Consider the following 20,258-nt stretch of genomic DNA (forward strand, 5'->3'; position numbering starts at 1 on the left):
GCCTCATACATGCGAAGCATGCGCTCTACCACTGAGCTACATCCCCAGCTGCTACTATGTGGGCTTTAGGACTCGTCCCAATTTTTGAAATCGCTTTTTCCTCCCGAAACTGGTTTGTTGTTTTTAAAAAAACAAAATCTGGAAATGGTTAGAGAAACAATAGTCACCGGCTTTTCACGTAAAGAATACCTTTTAGCCAATGGATACTAGTCACTTCACTACCTGTCCAAAAGAGCCACCTAGAATTCCGATGAGGAAAAGGAGAGGGTCCTTATTTAAAAGCTTCTTTCTTTTCCACTTTTTCAAAAGCAGCGAAAGCCAAGCATTATTAAGTAAACGGTTGCTTCCACACCTCTTCCACTTCTCGTTTCATACTTAAAGCGTGTATCCCAAAACAATTCAGTTGCTCCTTTACATGCTCCAACAGAAGTTTCAAAGGGTTTTTTCTTGGGCCTAAATATAGAATATTGATATTGTTCTGGGAATCATCTAGGAATAGAATGTGGATGTTGTGAGGTCTCAACTAACATAATTCGATACATAATCACTACACACACACACACACACACACACACACACACACACACGAGGGGTAGGTATATATGTGGTAAAGCATAATATAATGTTCATCATCCTCAACTCCCCGAGGCAAATAGTTCATATACTAGTGGCAGTGGATTAAACTAACAGACATATTACTGATTTTCAAACATTCTCTTGACCTCTGAACCTGTGTGTTCATTAGCTTGGTTGTTTTCAAACACAGAAAACTCAACTACGGCAAACAATTCGCTGTTGGATGACAGTTCTCTGTGGGTTTTGTATCTCCGACTTTTCTTTGTTTCAGATTATTTTCAAGAAAGATTACAAAGCAAGCAGCCTTAGAAAATAATGTCTCCAGAGCAACGGACAGTTATACTTACTGCTGGCTATGTAAGAAATGGGATTCCCAACTTCGTAGTTTCTTCCAAGCGCTACTTACTGCGTGTACAGGGTCTCATAGACCTGTTAGTGTTGTCTTCTGTAAACTGGAGCCGGGAAACCAACGTACAAATACTGATAACTCCAGCCATCACTGCTAACAAACTGTTTCCTGGTCTTGCCTTCTGTCGGATGGGACCTGAGGGTGGAACTTAGGTCATTAGGCTTGGCTCCTCACATTTACCCACTGAGTCATCTCTTTCTCTGGCCCTGGTTTGCTTTTATGAAACAGGGTCCATGTAGCCCAGGCTGGCCTCTAACTCACAATGTAATGGACACCGCACTGGATCAGAATCTTGCTAAAATTCCCTTCCTGAGAGCTGCTATTCCAGGCCTGTGGCTTCTACCCCAGGCCCCTCACAGTCCACCAGTTTCCCCATCCCCATCCTCCTCATTTATTCCTTACCTTGTTTACCAAAACAGGACCATCTACTTAAATTCCAAAAACTAGGCATTCAGGTGCCTATCCTTCCTTACACGTACACTCCATAATCCGTGTACTTTATAATGTTTAAGGGTAGGGGGAGGTCAGCTACCAGCTATGGAGATTCCTATGAAAGTCTTTCCCACACCCATTCTACCATTCGAAAGCCCTTGTCCTCTTTTGTTGGTACTGTGACAATTATCTTACATATGCATGTATGTATGTATGTGGGGGTAATATATATAATACATATATATGTATATAGGGGCAAGTGTTGAGACAGGGTCTCTGCATAGCCTTGGGACTCTCTATGTAGACCAGGCTGGCCTGGAACCTACAGAGATCTGCCTGCCTCTGCTTCCCAAGGACTAGGTTTATTTTTAATATTTATTATTACTATTATCTAATTTTTAAAATTTTATGTGAATGGTTGTTTTGTCTACATGTATGTCTGTGCACTTCCAGAGTGCCTAAGTGCCAGAGAAGGCCAGAAGAGGGCACTGGTCCCCTGGAACTGGAGCTTCAGACGGTTTTAAGTAGCCACGTAGATACCCGCAACAGAATCTACATCCTCTGTAAGAGCAGCCCATATTAAACATTATTTCATTATTCCGTCTTCATCTAAATGAGCAAATGTTCCGAATCCTCCTAGACAGTTCTGACTTGTTGTCCAGAATAAAGCAATCTATTTTACTGTTAGGAAATCTCCACTTCAGTGCTTCCCTCTGAATGCCACCATTCAAGGCCCAACACAAAGTTTCTATGAAGTCCAAATATCATCATATTTCCTAAAAGATTCAAAAAAAATGGATAAAAACTGAAATTCCATGTGAAAAAGAAAGTTTTTGTGGAAATGGATTTTCCTAGGACCATGAATTTCCTGCATTCCTTTTTGCTTCTTTTTAAAAAAACTAGTTATTAGCCAGATGGTGGCATATGCCTTTAATCCCAGAGATTAGGTGGATCTCTGTGAATTGGAGGCCAATCTGGTCTACAGAGTGAGTTCCAGGACAGCCAGGACTGTTATAAAGAGAAACCTTGTCTCAGAAAACAAAACAAAACAACAACAACAACAAAAAAAAAAACACTATTAATTTCTAGCAAGCAAAGGGAAGGATTTAATCATTGTACAGCCTGCCCTTGAACTTGTTATGGACTTGAGAGCCTTCTCCTTCAGCCTCCCACTCTTGGGGGTCACAGGCATGTTCCACCCTGTGTATATAAGACAAGCTCCTTCATGGAGCAACACCCCCAGGCCTACCACCCACCGCCTCTTACATTTCTTCAGCTTAGCTGTTCTAAAGGTAATCTAAAGAGAAGCCCGCAGGTTTCCTTCCATTGCAGGAGTGTTCTAGAAACCATGGAGTACAATTTCTTCACTTTGGCTTTTGTAAAAGCCTGTCCTCGAAAGGCATAGCTTTTTCCCTGCACTATGCACTGAACCCCTGACTCCTGTCTCTGGCAAGGGAAAAGCCTGTGGACCTGCCGTGTAGTCTTGGCACAGAATCAGAGCTCTAAATGTTCAGTGATCTTGAAAAGCATGTCCTCCTCAGGAAAACTTCCCCAGCCTGACTCCTCACATCTTCCAGACTCACCTCTCCACCTTGAACTCGAGTGTGTGCTCTGTGCTATTTTAGGGGCTGTGTCTAACTGTCCACAGGAATGATCTGAACTCTAACTGATCTTTGTGTGCTGTCGATGTCTGGGTTACACAGTCTGTCAAACAAGGAAATCCACTTCAGAAGCTGGTTTAGCAAACAGCAGCAGAGGAACCAACTTCTAGTGAACCGGCTGTCTGTGGCTTTGGAGAAAGCCTTTATACTGTCTCACAATTTACAACTTTTAGCCAGTCAATTTCTGTATGCCAACGCCTCTTATTTGGAGTTGTTTAAAGGAAACATTTGCCTAAGCAATTCTCAACCATGAGACCTCTTGGTTTGCCAAGTACTCTCATAACTATGTTTTGCAAAGAAGCTAGGATCCTTCCAGAAGGACTCAGGAAAGAATCAAACAAAAGGTAACAATCACAAAGAGTAACACTCTAGAATGCAAGCCAGATGCAATGGCTTTGTGGGATCTCTCAATACAGTGCACTCATGGACCTGCCCAACGTAGCTCCTAGCACCTACCATATGAGCCATGGTGATTGAACGAGCATATGGCATCGCAGTGGTATTTGACTGATTCTCTCATCATGTGTCCTGTACTTAGTTTTTCCTAAGGAAAGGCAGGGTAGCACGAAGTGTGAAGAGAAAAGTCCCAGCGCTGCAGTCAGGTCTAATCTTATAGTCTATCAATTTTTTTCATGTGAATAATTCCATCATAGTCACCAGGAGAGAGAGAAAGCATACCTGTGTAGATGGAAGAAAAGCAGTAAAGACCTCCCCCTCCCGATGATTTATACACAGCTCAACAGCTGAGTTGCTGAAAGGGACAGTGTCTTCAATGGGCTAAAGATGTCTTCCTATAAGCAACTCTCATTCATGCTCTTGTAACCAACCCAATGTAACTCTTACACACACCACACACACACACACACACACACCACACACACACACACACACACACACACACATACACACACACACACAAAACCTCAAGATGGGGGCTGGAGATGGTTAGCCAGGGAAAAAGGAATTACAAGTGGGAGATGATAAAAGGTAAGGGAGGGATGTGACCATCAAACTGTATTATATACATGTATGAAATATCACTATGAAACATTATAATGGATAATTAATATAAGCTAATAAAAACTTTTTGGTATACACAAAATTTTTATTGACACTTTTGATCACAGAAAAGTAAGAAAGCATATTACATGACTTCATTACATGACTTCTTGTAAGAAGCTGGAAGGCTAACATGATTGCCAGGTACCATCTGGTTTTTCATGAGAAAATCCCGGAGAACTTTCATCCTGAGTTGCCGTTGGCCATGCCAGAGAAGCATCAAGTAGCAATTGACATTCCAGGTGTCAGGCCACCAGAAGGGAATCCCCCGATTGGCCAGTCTCGTTTAGGCAAGGCCACGGATGTCTTCTGCTTCTGCTGTGCCTTTACATGTTTGCTGCAGCTTTCTCTGCTATCTAACATAGTATGAGTGGATGTGGGGAGGTCTCCACTGCCTGTAATATAGTGTGTGCTTATCTCTTGGAAACATCCCATTCTACTGGGCATTTTTACCTGTGGATTTCCAGGATGACACCTCCCTGAGCTGTACTGTCTAAATGATAATAATAATGATCGCTTATACAGAGTTTTGATGAATAAAAAATAAATACAAGGATATGTTTCTTGCCCGGCGTTGGTGGCGCACGCCTTTAATCCCGGCAATCGGGAGGCAGAGGCAGACGGATCTCTGTGAGTTCGAGCCCAGCCTGGTCTCCAGAGCGAGTGCCAGGATAGGCTCCAAAGTTACACAGAGAAACCCTGTCTCGAAAAACAACAAAAAGAAAAAGATATGTTTCTCAGCCAGGGTGTGTGAGTTTCACCTAAGGAGCTACATGGATTGTAGCTCAAGTTAAGGATTAACAACTGAGTCCCAGTAACCCAGCTAGTTTAGATTCTTTCAACCTTAATGTCGGGAGATGTGTTCACAAGTCTCAGAGTATATCACAGCTGAAACAAAGCTTTGAAAACAACAAAGTTAGACTAAGATGTTTTTGTTAAATAACTTTGAGGTTAAGAACCCAAGAAGACAATCTGAAGTTTTAAAAAGGCACATAGTTAAATGTGAAACTCTTTAAGCTCAGGGAACAAGAGCAAAACAGCCCATTTATTACTGCCTGACATACTCTCCTTGCTGGGTTTGGTTGATGACCAATGGTGATGATTAATTCCTTATACCAATTTCTGCCCTCAATCTCCTGATACTTGAAAAAAAAAACAAAAACAAGACAAATAAACAACAACAAAAAAAAACTATTAATGAATAGATGTGCACCCTGAAGATTTAAAGTAAAGCTGGCTGATTCTTTTTCATATGCAAAAGTTTGGGCTTGTGATTCCTTTAACATTCCTTATACAATTATCTTTCAAGATAAGTACTAAAGTAATTGACCCTTTTTTTTTTGTAACTGCAAAATGCAGCCTGTCAGTAAAAGACCTGAAAAGAACACCTTCCTTGCCCACACGGTTAGTATATAACAAGATGCTTGGGTATGAATTATGTGGGTTCTTGGAATAATTTGTTATTCACCTGTAATACAAGAAATGTTTAAGCATGTGAGGGAGATGAAAAGCATGTTTTTCCTATAATCATTCACTTGAGAAATGGAATGCAACAGTTTTTGATTCTTGTGCTGCCCAGAAGACTCTGTTGGTGTATAAAAGTTGTGAAAAAAACATGAGAGGAGAGAGAGAGAGAGACTAAAGAAAGAAGAGAATAAAGAAGGAAATCATCAATAGAGTTTATGCCTTTTTCCCTAATCCCCCTCAGAGAGAAAAATCTAGCCTCACCGACTCCATGGATTCTTGTCTAAGCCCTGTGCTGCTGGAGGCTGGCCCCCCAGACAGCAGAATCAAGTACTGGGCTTAAAGGTGTGGGCTACCTCAAGAAACCTTATTTTTTAAATATTGGGTATTATTATTTATTATTTAAATGTTGGTGTCAATTTTAACTATAACCTGCTCCCCTCGCCAAAAAAGAATCTGGTGTCTCTGAGTCAATTAAGAAACTTGCAAGATACCATTGTGAAACTATCAAAATCAAGTTGGTTACAGTGTTCTGCAAATTCAACAATCGTCATTTCCAGCATAAAAGGGATAATGACAAAGAGACAGGGAAAGCAGTCAAGGAAGTCAGGTTTCCATGGCAGGACAAACTCTGAAGAATGCAGACATATTATTTGCCTCAAATTGTGACTTCACATATACACGAATATACATATGCATCAGACGTATGAATATGCATGACTATATACAGATATATTCCCGAAGAGTTGGAAGGAACACCTTCAGTGTTCTCTATAGCACAAGTAACTATGGTAGGCAATTAAATATTTTAAAGAAACTGGTAGAAAAGATTATAAACTAGGTGGTGGTGGTTCACGCCTTTAATCCCAGCACTCGGGAGGCAGAGGCACGTGGATCTCTGTTAGTTCAAGGCCAGCCTGGTCTCCAAAGTGAGTTCCAGGACAGCCAGGACTGTTACACGGAGAAACCCTGTCTAGAAAACCTAAAAAAGAAAAAGATTATAAACATTAACATAAATGACAGACTTATGAAGTAATTAATGCCGATCATGTCACTAGGTATTATATATGCATATTAAAACCTCACCTTGTACTGTATAGATATGTACAGTAATGTGTCAATTAAAACTAGAATGTTAAATATTCCTGAAGAGGGGATCTTAAAATTAGCCTGTTCAGGCCTTTTTATTGTCTCACAGGCTCATCCTGTCTGTAAATTCATAAATAACATCCTGCTTTGAGCATGTGTGTCTGCTGAGTGTCCCTTTTGCTCTGAACCTGAGGTATTGGCCCTGGAGAAGGGGAAACACTTTCTGTACTTGCCTGTTCGCCACATCAGCTGGCTTGGTTACCATGAACCCAGTAAATTACATTGCTCTATCTCTACACTCCGTCTCCAAAGGGCTTCCTTGGTGGCTCAGAATGACCTCCAAAAAGCCCTTTCCTCTTCAAGAGAGAAGCAACTTGCTGTCCTACCTGACAAGACATTAGCGGGTTCTAGGAAAGTGTGAGCCACAGTCAGCTCCTGCCCCAGCCCAGCTGTTATAGGTGAGGCCCTGACAAGCCTTCCTCTCTTGGTGGGACTGAAGGTAGAAGTTGTCAAGGGGGGGGGTAGAGGGTAGGGGGGGTGTCATGCACAGTGCTTCAAAAATAATAAACACTTCAAGAATTATCTTTTATTAGAACAAAAAACCTTATGTAACTTATTTTGTTATGCATCTTAATTATTGTCTTTTCAAATAGTTTATTGGTTACATCATTGTGCATGGTATCAATCTTAGAAGACTTTTAACCATTTCTTGACTGAGCAGCTGCTATTTGTTTTGTTCAAGGTACCACTGTCACCTTACTCCTAGAGGCTCTCCCTTGCATCCTCTACATGCTGTGCCAGGTTAGGGTCTCTGCAATATCAGCCCACAGAAAACACTCCTAGGAGTTGGTGGTGAGCATGACTTTAATCCTAGCACTTGGGAGGCAGAGGCTGAGGCAGGAGGATCTCTGTGAGTTCCAGGCCAGGCAGGTCTACAGAGAGAGTTCCAGGGCAGCCTCCAAAACAATACAGAGAAACCCTGTCGCAGGGGGAAAAAAAAAAAGGAAAGAAAGAAAACACACTCCTGTTGGGTCAATTGTCCCAGACACCGAGCTCTCTGAGAACAGAGTCTGTTTTTTTGGTGCTTTTGGTCAAGCGATGAGGAAACATCTAAGGTTTGTTGTTTAGTAAAGAAAATGGAGCAAGGACAGACAAAGAGAAACAAATTTGATCTTTAAAAATAGTTACTGTAACAGCAGGGTCACTAACAACACTTGCCATTTTACTTGGCATGCCTAGTGACATTCTCTTCTTGGGACTGAACTATGGAAGCATCCTGAGTTCTTGCAGGACTATTTCAGCCATTGCCAGCATCTGCTTCCCCTTCCCCCTCTGGGTGGCTCTGTCTCCCTTCTTTTCAGGGTTCTTTTTGGGCTTAGACTCCTTTCCTTTGTCATTCTTGACACTGCCTTTTGCTTTTCTCTTATGCATGGTGGGAACGGTACTTGGTAGGTAGCTTGCCAGTCTTGCATGCTTCTTTCTCACCCCACTCCTGGGGTGAGTTCTTTAACTAGACACAAGACACATACACCACCAAGGAATCAACACATTTAACACTTAAAAGTAAAATTATACTAAAGCTAGTGACTTGTTGATGTCAAGTAAAAAACAAAGAAGATAAAATACTCTGCCTCCCAATCCTCATAGTCCAGGTGGTGGTGGCAGATGCTTTTAATCCCAGCAGGAGGATCTCTGTGAGTTTTCTAGGCCAGTATGGTCTACAGAGGGAGTGCCAGGGCAAGCTCTGAAGCTATACAGAGAAACTCTGTTTTGAAAAAACAAAACAAAAACAAACAAAAAGAATCTTCTCAGATATGAGTAAGCACCTACTGTCAAGACTGTGAGCTCCACCTGCCACCAGGCCTTCATGGCCTGATGGTCTATCCTCCCAAAGCAAGAGTCAAACAAATCCTCCTTCCTTTAAGTTGCTTCTCCTCAGGTATGTGGTCACTGTAATAAGAAAAGTAGCTAGTAATTCATAAGCTAACATATTTTCTGGAATTGTTTAAAACATTAGATTCAGTTTGTCAATTGATATTCTTTGTTTTTATAACTGATTATAGGAAACTTGGACCCATTTTGATCATATTTAAGGCTAAAGTAATTATTAAAATTGTATTATAACTAAGCTATTGAACAAACATATTTGTGACATGTAACTAATAAAGGTTTAGTTAGAATCCAGAATATATAAAAATTTCTGTAGATCCACAAAAGCACAAAATGTAAATTAAAAAAAATCTATGGCCAAAAATGTTAAGTACTGTTTACATATACAAGTGGAGAATATGTGAGCTATAGGATACAGCTTCTTACCCACTAAAATGAAAACTAAGTTGCCTGACAATATGAAGGGCTCAGTAAATGTGGAACAATCAAAACATTTACATACTGCTGGAGGATATGTGTATGAAATCAGTATGTATTTAGAAAACAAGGTTGCATTGTGTAAAGCAATTCTTTTTTAAGTATCCCTACAGGAAAGCTGAAAGTTATGGACAGACGGGACTAATGATAGCATTACCACTTTTAAAAGTTAAAAATTTTCCAAATGCTTTTAATAGAAAATACAAATATATTTTAGTAATATGTGTGCAAGACAATACTAAACAGCAGCAGAAATAAATAGGTAATAGCTACATGCAAAAAAACATAAACAAATACCAATATAATGCGGAGTACAACCAGCAAGTTGCAGAGGAATACAGACAACATAAACCTATTTACATGTGAAACATGACAAATTTAGGCTTTAATAAAAGTGGAATAAAGCCATCTTGCTGTGGTGATGAATGCTTTTAAGTCCAGCACTCCAGAGACAGAGAAAGTTGATCTCAGTGACTTCAAGGCCAGGTCCACAGAGTGAGTCCACAGAGGCCAATGACAGCTCTGTGGTAAGACCTTGTCTCAAAAGAAAAGTAAAATAAAGCCAAAGATAAATGGACAAATTGGAACAGTAATCGATTTTTATAGTTGGAGAAAATATGGAGATGAGGTCAGAAATAAGCTATAAAGTGGGAGTGGTGTTCTTATTGAAAGGTAGTAGGAAGGAATATCACTTGTATATTTACCATATGTTACACAGAATAATTTCTCCTTTGCTCAAGAAATCATGGTAGCTTCACAAAAGGGAAGTAATACAGAGCATAGATTTAAAGTCACAAGGCAGGAATAGAAGCATCTTCTGAGATTGGGTAATTAGGATCTGGGCATAGGGCTGACATTTATGAAAAGCTTCTGCCATTACCACTCAGAACATTCCCTGGGAGACTTAGTAATTCTATCAGCTCCCACTCTAAAAATTGCTTTATTTTAAGAAAAAAATTAATTATTTTGTCTTTAAATGGCCCCAAGTTTTGTCTTTTGCTGTACCCTATCACCTAAACAGAGTGAGCAAACATGATCACATGCAAGCAGTGTGAGACTTGTTTTGAACACTAGGAAGCCAGCAGATGGGTCATCTATAAATGGTGCTAACACACCAAACGGTCTAGAATTACTGAAAAATTTACACCTCTCCTCCTTTCTTGTAGAAAATAGGAACAGATGAGTTAGTTCGGAAGAGGGATTAAGTAGTGTGAGTGTGCCTTGACAGCCATCAAGTCTTCCCTGGGGAAAGGGAGGGAGGAAGGGAGGGAAGGAAGGAATGAAGGAGGAGGGAGGGAAGATGAAACAGTTTTGAATGTCAATGACCACTCTGAAATGCTTTAACAGCAGCTGCATCACACACTGAGTAAATCCTCTTGTCAACCATGGATTTTAGAGGCTACACAGATGGCTCTTCCAGAGAACCTGAGTTTGTTTCCTGTAACTTCAGCTATGCAGTGTTTGAAGCCCTCTATGGTCTCTGGAGGTATTCACGCATTCATACATATAAATACAACCATTCTTATAAATAAGAGTTAGAACCCAGCCTGGCAGTGGTGAATGTCTTTAATCCCAGCACTCGGGAGGCAGAGGCAGGTGGATCTGTCTGTTCTACAAAGCGGATGCTAGAACAGCCAGGCCTGTTAATCAGAGAAACCCCCCCCCACTCGAAAAACCACCGGGGGTGGAGGTGGGGGTGGAGATGGGGGGGAGTGGGGGAAAGCCTAACTGCATGGAGGCATACATTTAACCCCAGCACTGGAGAGCCTGAGGTAGGCTACAAAGTGTCTCAGAAAACAAAACAACAAACAGTTTTAGGGAGGAAAGTGATATATAGGAACTTTCTGTGACTTACATCTTTTCTAAAAAATGTCCAGCAATACAAAACATGCAATCTAGGAACTATATGATTAATAATAAAATATAAAATTATTAGAAATACTTGCTCATACATGTTGAGAAAAAGTAGTTATCGCCTAGCAGATAATTCTTACATGTGATTTTATGATCTTTAGAACTACACAGATGGGGAAAAAAAATAACACTGACTTTAAGAGGTATGTTAAAGGCAATAAATTATCTGGATAATTATTTTACTAAGACTTGTCAACCACTTCTAGGTCTATAACAATTCTTTTGTTGTTAACTATTTCAAGAACATTTGAACTACTTACAGTCACTTGTGAAGTACTGGGCTTTTCTCCTCCAAGTTTCCAATTTAGCTTTTTTGTTTTTTCAAGACAGGATTTCTCTGTGTAAGTCCTGGCTGTCCTGGAACTCGCTTTGTAGAGCAGGTTGGCCTCAGACTCACAGAAATCCACCTGCCTCTGCCTTCCTAGAGCTGGGATTAAAGGCGTGCGCCACTACCGCGCAGCTCCAATTTAACTCAATATCCCCTCCCCCGTGCTAGGTAAGAGATACATTCCAATTCAAATTGCTAATTTCACACTATTTTATAATATAGAAGAGTATTTTCCACTTCTCAGCAGTTTCTGGGAAGAAGGAATAAGAATATTAGCTTTATCCTTTTCAGACAGCGTCTCACTCAGTAGCTCTGGCTAGCATCAAAGGTGATCCTCCTGCCTCAGCTTTTCCAGTGAAGGGATTAAAGGCATAAATTACCACAGTCCATTGGATATACTTTTTAATCTAAGAAAATTTGCATTTTTTTATCTGGAAAAAAAGCAATAGTATTTTCTTCTACAATAAACACATGTAGATGACAAATGAGGACGTGAGCGTGTGCTATAAATTTTTTTGAGAACACTTTGAGGAATTGTGACTACAGTCCTTAGGACAAGGGTCCTTAAGAGTCCCTCGGACCCGGAACCCTTAGGATTGACTGCGGTCGAGCCCAGGGCATCCCGCCAAACGCGCCTTCAGCAGGCGCTTCCCTATCCTCCCGGGCATCCGGCCTGCGATGGCCTTTTCCGAGTCTGCCTTCACGAGGACATCTGTGGAAACGCCGAGGCTTCTTTAACTTCCTCGCCAAGAACAGGCGGAGGTCCGCACGCGGAGGCTGCCACGCACTTACCTGAGTCCGGGGAGAGGCGAACCCGGGTGGGGGACGAGCTAGGCGCGCGGACCGGAAGGAGCCTCGGTTGCGCTTCCGGCCGCCGGTGTGGGCGCGAAGAGTCCCGATTCTCTGAAAGAGGTCTAGGCTCGAGTGTGGCAAATAGGACCTTACCAAGGCAGAGTAGCTTCGAGCTGCACACTGATGAAAAGTATTTAGAATTAGTTTTGTAGTAGTTAAAAGAGAAAAGTTGGAAGTGCTGTTTCCGCCCGGTTTCGAACCGGGGACCTTTCGCGTGTGAGGCGAACGTGATAACCACTACACTACGGAAACTAGCTGAGCGCAGTCTCTCCCCTGGAGATGTTCTTTCGGTGTGATTCGCTTTTTCTTTTTTTTTTTTTTTTTTTTTTTTTTTTTTTTTCCGTAAGTGTTTGATGGTGATTTGTGAAGGTGCTCCCGGTGTTTAAACCCGAGAAACAAAAACCTCGGGCCTCATAATCCACACTGAAAAGCAAATTCTTATTCTTCAAACGACTGAATAGGAAATAACAAAATAGAAACTTCCATGATCTCATCAACTTGTCCTTGTTATTAAAATCAATTGCTCTGAACAAATTTTAATGGACTTAAGATTACTTAAAATCATCCTACAGCTAAAATGGACTGGCAAGTCAGGTCGGCCTGGGGATCACGGCTCCGCAGATACGCGGGAATTTGGTCTACAAAGAAGCGAGGCTGTGGCAGGAGGCTTGCTATGAATTCAAACAGATTGGGTTAGAATGAAAAGATTCAAAAAAACCACAACAACAATGAAAACACTGGTTTCAGTGTGATCTTCTTACTTATTGTTTTGTTTCAGCATCAGACATGCATGTATTTTCATTAAATTTCCGTGAGGTCAAAGAAAAACGTACAAAGCGCATCCCGAGCCAGCCAGGAGTCGAACCTGGAATCTTCTGATCCGTAGTCAGACGCGTTATCCATTGCGCCACTGGCCCCGCACACGTAGTCTCTTGGGTGGGGCAGGCAACTAGTTACGTGTTCTCCAGTCTTCACCTTACACTGCCTTCCTGGTTTAGGTTTTGTTTAGGAGTCTCTGTTATCTTTATTCCCTTCTAGATTTGTTTCTCCCCCCCCCCCCAAGAACGGTGGTGATAGATGTCCCCATGTCGCTTTTCTATTTACGGTGGCATTCATTCAATCAATACTGCTGGATACACCGGAGATAAAACAGTGAAAAAAACGGATCCTCCCTTGCCTTCTAGAAAACAATATGATAGTTCTGACACAGGCAGTAAAGCTCTAAATAAAACTGTGATGGATATGGAGGAATAATACAAGGAAGGAAAGCGGAACGTATCATAGCATGCCCTGATGACCCGGACCCCAAATACTTACCAAACAAGATCACAATAGGTAGTCTGACCACACGTCTCAGCATGCAGCCTTTCCAGGAACTGTCAATCCTGGTACACATTTGGATAGACTTTCTAAGCAAAGATGATTTTCATATGTGTGTTTCGATCGCTCTATATTTTTGAAAAGGCGTCTCTATTCATGCACTGTAAATAAGCCAACGGCTGTTAGACAGAATTGAATTGCTTGATGTTGAGACTATACATGTTGAGATTGGAAAACTAGTTTTGGTTCATACAGTTTCAACAACTCACAATGCACACAACTGTTTTTACACCTAAGCATTAAGGGAAGCCTACTTAACTCTTTCAAAAAAAATAAAATAAAATTTAAAAAAGGTCCTTTCTCGTCAGGTTTTGTACACAGACCCCTAAGGTAATTTGGTGCTTTTTTTCTACTCCATCACAGAGTGATGCTATTATATATGCAGAAAAAAAGAAATATTTCAAAAAGAAACCCATTATGTTGAAATGTGTCACCAACACAAAGTCACAGGAGCACATGGTCACACTTCCAGCATTGAGGAGGAGGAGGAGACAAGAAGGTCAGAGTTATGATAGTCTTCCCATCCTTACTTAGCAACCATCTTTCTACCTGAGACTCTGTCTCCAACCAAACAAACAAAGCATGTACATTTGTATGCTTGGATTTTCAGCAATGAAGCAAAGTCTGGTGCTTCTAGGTCCTGCTTAATCCAATCAGACTCAGAGATGGGGCTAGGTACTAGAGCATCTCTGAAAGCTATCAGACCCATTCTGTGTGTCCAGAGTGACTTTAACCCAGGTGGCTGTATGCTCTGTGCACATGCCCTGTCTTCTTGTTTTTAATTTGTAAAAACTCCATTCATTTTGCAAAATTTCAAGGCCTTTCCTGCCTGCCTCAATTTACTGAATCATGTCCACAGCAAGGTATTGTTTTTACCTTATTTGTGTGAATCTTATTTGGGTCTAGTGTGAGTGTGTGTGTTGTATGTGTGTGTGTGTGTGTGTGTGAGAGAGAGAGAGAGAGAGAGAGAGAGAGAGAGAGAGAGAGAGAGAGAGGAGAGAGAGAGCCAGCTTCCAGTCAGTGACTGTATTAGGCAGAGAAAGCAAATCTAGAAGAATACATTATTAACTACCTTCCATTATTTATAGGATTAAAACTTCTGCAGCCTGTCTAGTGAGTAGCCTGGGCTCTATGTGAACTCACCATGGCTAGCTACATTAGTGTTTAAGTACATAAGTGGGCATTACAGCTTGGCCAAGCTGACACATTAAGCTACCGCTGTGATGAGTTTTTCCCTCTTGTGTATCAATGTCCTGCCCTTTGGTTTTGCTCCAAGGCATAAAAGAAGCTGCTGTCTGTCTCTCTCTCTCTCTTTTTTCTTTACTCCCAACCCCTTTCTTCTTTTCTTTAATGTGAATAGTATAGAACACAAGGCTCTGTCTTGTCTCCAGTCTCAGATGTGTGCAGCAGAGTAATTATGAGATTTCTATGAACCTGCCTCCCTGGTCCATAGTGAAGACTGCAGGGAAATAATATCCACTCCCATATTTCTGTTGCTTGCTTGTTTGTTTTGATTTTTTGAGACAGGGTCTCTTGTTGCAAGGCCGACCTCCACATTCTCTATAGTTGAAGATGACCTTGAACTTCTCATCTTCCTGCCGTCACTTCCCAAATGCTAAGACACATGTCTGTAAAGGGTTAATCAGAGTTTTACTCTTTTCCAGGAATTATTTCAGGCTCAACAATTTCTTGACTTCTTAGAAATTCCATGCAAATGTCACTAGTTTCAGTCAAAGGAGAAATACAAACCAAACCAAACACAATGTAGTCATCTGGCATCTGCCACAGTTTGGTTAAAGCTATATTGTATGATTGAGCCTTTGAACACACTATTAACAACATGATGGCTAACAACAAGATTAAAAATTAGATTTTGTGCCGGGCGGTGGTGCACCCCTTTAATCCCAGCACTCCAGAGGCAAAAACAGTCAGATCTCTGTGAGTTAGAGACCAGCATGCTCTACAAGAGCTAGTTTCAGGACAGCCTCCAAAGCCAGAGAGAAACCCTGTCTCGAACCCCCCCCCAAAAAAAAACAGGCACCAGCATTCAAGCAAGCACACATATACACACAATAAGACATTAAAAAATGAAAAGGAAAGAAACAGGTGCTTATTTCAAAAGTCCATAGATTCATAGAGTTCATAGCTCATAAATCTTGTAATGAAACTAAGAACCCTAGTACTTACAGACTTTCACTGTGCCCAAAAACATTGAAATGTTGAATTTAGTATCATCCCTGGGACAACAAGTTTTATGAAACCCAAACAACTGTAACTGCAGGTATCATTTGTGGTGAGATATTGTTTATGACTTATTAAAGCTTGACTGAGGATTCAGAAGAGCAAAGTCAGCCACAAGCTCTAGAAGCCAGGCACACAACTTTAATCATAGGACTCAGGGTTAAGAGGCAGACAGATCTCCATGAGTCCAAAGCCACCCAGATCTACACAAGAGTGAATCAGTCTAAAAGAAAATTATAGCTCATATCTTTAATCCCAACATTAGGGAAGTATATGAAACAGAAGCAAGGTCTCAGAGGATTCATTCTCCAGCCACACCGAGGAGAGGCAGCAGTCTGAGGTTTGGTGAGAGCTGGAGGAGGATCATCCCACGCAGTCTGAGGTAGAGGTAAGAAGGCGTTTCTGAATCCCCAGTCAAGCTTTATAATATACCATTACAATTATTTGTGAAGTTACTTTCACAATGATGACAAGTTTGTAAACTTTCAGTTTTCTTTTGTTTGAATTATACTTCAAGGGTGGGTTTATTTGAACAGAGAACTGAGTAGGTTGGAAGCAGGCACAAATACACAGCTTCAGGGACAACACAGAAAAAAGGTCTTTACTCGGCCTTTTAGCGAATCAGACCCTTTGGACAAGCAGAAGGCTTTCCTTCCAGAGCTGTTGAATACTGGCCTCACCTTTACGTCTTTCCAAGAATAGGCTGTTGATTATGAAGTCTTAAATTTTTAAAGCTCGTATCTCGAATTCTTTTCGTTAATTTTAGAGCCAAGAAGGAGGTAGATGAAACCTTAATTTACAGGGGGGTGGGAGAAGGTGGGGGCAACTAAAGAATGATCAAAATCTTAAATTTCAGCTTAACTTAAAAATCATAAAAAAAAAAAAAGCATACTTGCTGCATGGACCGTTTGGGGTTTGGGAACATAACACACACACGCACACACACACGTCTTTGAACGCTCCGCCTATTCGCTTTTCCTTAATGCCTGGGTGGTACTTTGATCCGGCAGAGGTCTTGCACTTCGAGGTAGCTTCCTTCTTGCGCAACCAGCCTGCACCCGTGCTTATCCCAACCCACCCGGACCAGGATTCAGTCTACTTGCAGCTGAGCGGATTTTTAGGTCTTTGACGAGCAACCGAAACCATTTTTAAGATTTGGGGAACTGCGTGAGCCATGGTCAATAAAGTCTGTGAAACTATACAACAAAAGCAAGTTTCATTCCTTTTCTTTGTTGATTTGAAGCCCAAACCGCGTGCGGGCTCCGTGGCTTAGCTGGTTAAAGCGCCTGTCTAGTAAACAGGAGATCCTGGGTTCGAATCCCAGCGGGGCCTTTTTGTGGTTTTTCCGGTGTTCAGCAAACAGTGGCCTGTTGAAGTGTAACATCAAAGTCGTCATCTTCATGCACTACACGCACTTCACGAAAGTATTTATGCAGATTGCTAAGTGGGTTATAATTTACAAAAAGAAAACAAAAGCTAAGGTTATTTCTCTAAGGACAAGTTTACGCATTTCTTAGTGTTACTATAATTTTGTCCCACATAGTTCACACACACCCGGCTCCACCCCCATAAAAACGTAAAAATTATCAGGGAAAGCAGACAGAAAACAAACAAAACTCTACAAGAACTACAAGACCTCTGACTATTTTTTATTTCTCAGGAATCTGAATGGGTGTACCCTTGCAGTCTGCTCCAAATGGTTTGTTTCTTTGGTTTATATATTTTTTTTTAAACCGGATTTTGAAATAATTGATAAAGCTGTTGCAGAAAGCCCCATAGCACCTCTGAGAACCATATAAACAAGCCGTGATTCATTTCAAAGGTGCATTGTGCTCAGAGCTTTTGGGAAAGGAACATCTGGAAAACCTGTCTAGGAAAACATCTGTATGGTCACCTGTCACAGTGTGAGTGACATTCTGAAACACAGAGACCTGAAGAAGACTTAGGAATGGAGAGCCTTCCCCAAAATACGGCAGTATGAAGAAACCGAGAAGTCTGAAAAAAGGAGAAAAAAAAAAAAAAAAAAAAAAAAGAGTACTTTCACTCTTAGCTGAGTGTTCTCACCAAGACCAGGTAAACAGGAGCTCACTGATGTGGCTGCCAATCCCCTGCTCACTTCCTAAGATCCAACTACCAGCAGTTGGCACAGAAAATTCCACATGCCTGGCTTTATTGCTTTTGTGGAAACAGCCTGCTACTCTGAGGGACAGCTCGGGAGGTAGTTACAGTTTCTGACCCTTACTGTGTTGTAAGCAACAACGACTGGGAGAAGGCAAATTTTCTTATTTATTTGATTTCTCTATCTGCCCACAAACCCCCTTTCTCCTTCCTAAGAGAAATTCCGGCACACCGCTGTCTCCTGCCACATCTGCCCCAGGCCGACTGGGTACCATTTTTATATGGCGGGTCTAATAGAAAGCTCAAGGGCCATCTTGTAAGTACACAGTGCTTCCACTGTAAAAATAGACGAAGAAAGAAAGAGAAATTTACTAAAGAAAGGAAGAAAATAAACTAAACTAAATCTGAATGAGTTGTGAAAAATTAAAAAGTGCGTTGTCAGGAGTGGGATTCGAACCCACGCCTCCAGGGGAGACTGCGACCTGAACGCAGCGCCTTAGACCGCTCGGCCATCCTGACCCACGGGAGAACCTCGCCCAGCTTTTACTTCTATCTTTTCCAAAATGCTGTTTGCTACGTTCTGCTCTTTTTCACTGGAAGTTTGAGAACCTTTTGATTATAAACTGTAGTTGTTGAAGCTGGGTGAACTACTGGAAACCCTCGGCTGTCAGGCTGGAACGTGGTGTGCTCCGGGTCCTAAGCGGGAAGCCGGTAGGTGCTCACCGTCTGTCACTCCAAACTCTGCTCACCCAGAGCCCCGGGCAGGCGATCCACCACCCCCACCCGCAGGCACACCTAGGCTGAGAGTCCGAGCGGTGCACCGCTGTGTGCACTGGCCAAAGACAAAAACAACACCGAAAACCAGAAATCGTTTCTCTCCAAAACCCACCAATCCTCGACAACAGCGGGTTTTCCAAACGCAAATCAAGACCAGGGTCTACTTTTCCTAGGCATTTAGCATTTTAAACTACATTTATTCCTATATATATATATATATATATATATATATATATATATATATATATATATTGTGTATGGGTGAACATATTCTGTGACAAACGTGTGGATATCAGAGGACAATTCATTCCACCAGGTGGGTCCCTGGATTCAACTCAGGTCACCAAACTTGGCAAGCAAGTATCTTTATCTGGTAAATCATCTCACCAGCCCTTCAATGCACTTTTTAAAATAGTTTATTTAAATTTATTTAATGTGCATTGATGTGAAGGTGTCAGATCCCCTGGAACTGGAGTTAAAGACAGTTGTGAGTTGCCACATGGATGCTGGAAATTGAACCCCGGTCCTTTAGAAGAGCAGCCAGTGCTCTCAACCACAGAGCCCTCTCTCCAGCTGCCCCCACCTTCCAATGCATTGGACTATGTTTGGACTATGTTTTCTGTGAATTTCTACAAGCAAAATTTGAATACAAATGAACACATTTATTTATATATTTATTTACTGAGGTAGTGTATTGCTATATAGCCTAAGCTGACCTCTTAACTGACTATGTGACGATTCTCTTGCCTCTATATTCTGAGTTCTGAGAATACACATATATGTCACCATGCTAAACTTAAATTAATTCTTTTAAAGCATAGATAAAGTATACTTTCCTTCCAGGAGTACAGCATAAGGCAAGCTGCATAGGGTGGCTAGTGTTTGATGGAAAAAAAGAAGAGAATAAAATAGGACACTAGGTGCTGTGAGGTGATGGAGGAAAGAGCCTGTGGTGGTTTGAATGTGTCCCCCAATTTTCATGTGTTCAGAAATTTAATTGTCAAAGACACATGGGGTGGAGTGGTAGGGATGGAACACAAGACTGCTGGGAGCTGTACCCTCTTGGTACTTGTGAGGAAGTGATGACGTTTACTCACCAACACAATTACCTTACAGGAACAGAAATGAAACAAGGCTGAGAGCGGGAAGCTTTCGGTGCAGTGGCCTTTTTGAAGGTAGTTTGATCCCCGTGAGTAGCTCCTATCCCTGCCTGTTCTGGTGAAGCTCTCCTGCAGGCCTAGGCCTGGGATCACCCAGATCAGCTCTGCCACAGCAGGCAGTGCATTCCAGGCAGCTTTCAATCCTGTTTCACTTTAATCCAGTCCTTCTTACTGGGATAAACAAAGAAAGCCCAGAAGCTACCTTCAGCAATCAGACTTTATTTATTTGTTTGTTTGTTTGTTTGACAAAGTCCATGGACAACTTCCATTCAGGAAGCTGGCACAAATACAATAGAAATTGAAGAGCTTGAATACAAACACAGGCCATTGGCAAAACAAATCCCAAACAAACAGAAGGACACTGGAGCAGACTCAGATAGAAACAAACTGTCCAACTGTGTTGAGCTTCATGGTGCAACACTAGGGATCCT

The 20,258-nt window shown here is 41.6% G+C and overlaps 5 non-coding genes across 5 annotated transcripts in view; 1 reads left to right on the forward strand and 4 right to left on the reverse strand.

Moving 5' to 3' along the window:
* Positions 1 to 46, reverse strand: part of Trnaa-cgc — a 72-nt gene extending 26 nt beyond the window's left edge. The window contains exon 1 of the tRNA in view: positions 1 to 46. This exon is cut by the window's left edge and continues 26 nt beyond it. This is a non-coding gene — a tRNA (tRNA-Ala).
* Positions 47 to 12,330: 12,284 nt separating this feature from the next.
* Positions 12,331 to 12,403, reverse strand: Trnav-cac. Its single transcript has one exon. It is a non-coding gene; the product is annotated as a tRNA-Val (tRNA).
* Positions 12,404 to 12,995: 592 nt separating this feature from the next.
* Trnar-acg lies at positions 12,996 to 13,068 on the reverse strand. Its single transcript has one exon. It is a non-coding gene; the product is annotated as a tRNA-Arg (tRNA).
* A 3,962-nt stretch (positions 13,069 to 17,030) lies between these two features.
* On the forward strand, positions 17,031 to 17,104 carry Trnat-agu. The gene has a single exon. It is a non-coding gene; the product is annotated as a tRNA-Thr (tRNA).
* Positions 17,105 to 18,326: 1,222 nt separating this feature from the next.
* Trnal-cag lies at positions 18,327 to 18,409 on the reverse strand. The gene has a single exon. It is a non-coding gene; the product is annotated as a tRNA-Leu (tRNA).
* Between the last annotated feature and the right edge of the window lie 1,849 nt (positions 18,410 to 20,258).

This window comes from Cricetulus griseus, chromosome 3 (genome assembly GCF_003668045.3).
Source record: "Cricetulus griseus strain 17A/GY chromosome 3, alternate assembly CriGri-PICRH-1.0, whole genome shotgun sequence".
NCBI classification, from domain to species: Eukaryota; Metazoa; Chordata; class Mammalia; order Rodentia; family Cricetidae; genus Cricetulus; species Cricetulus griseus.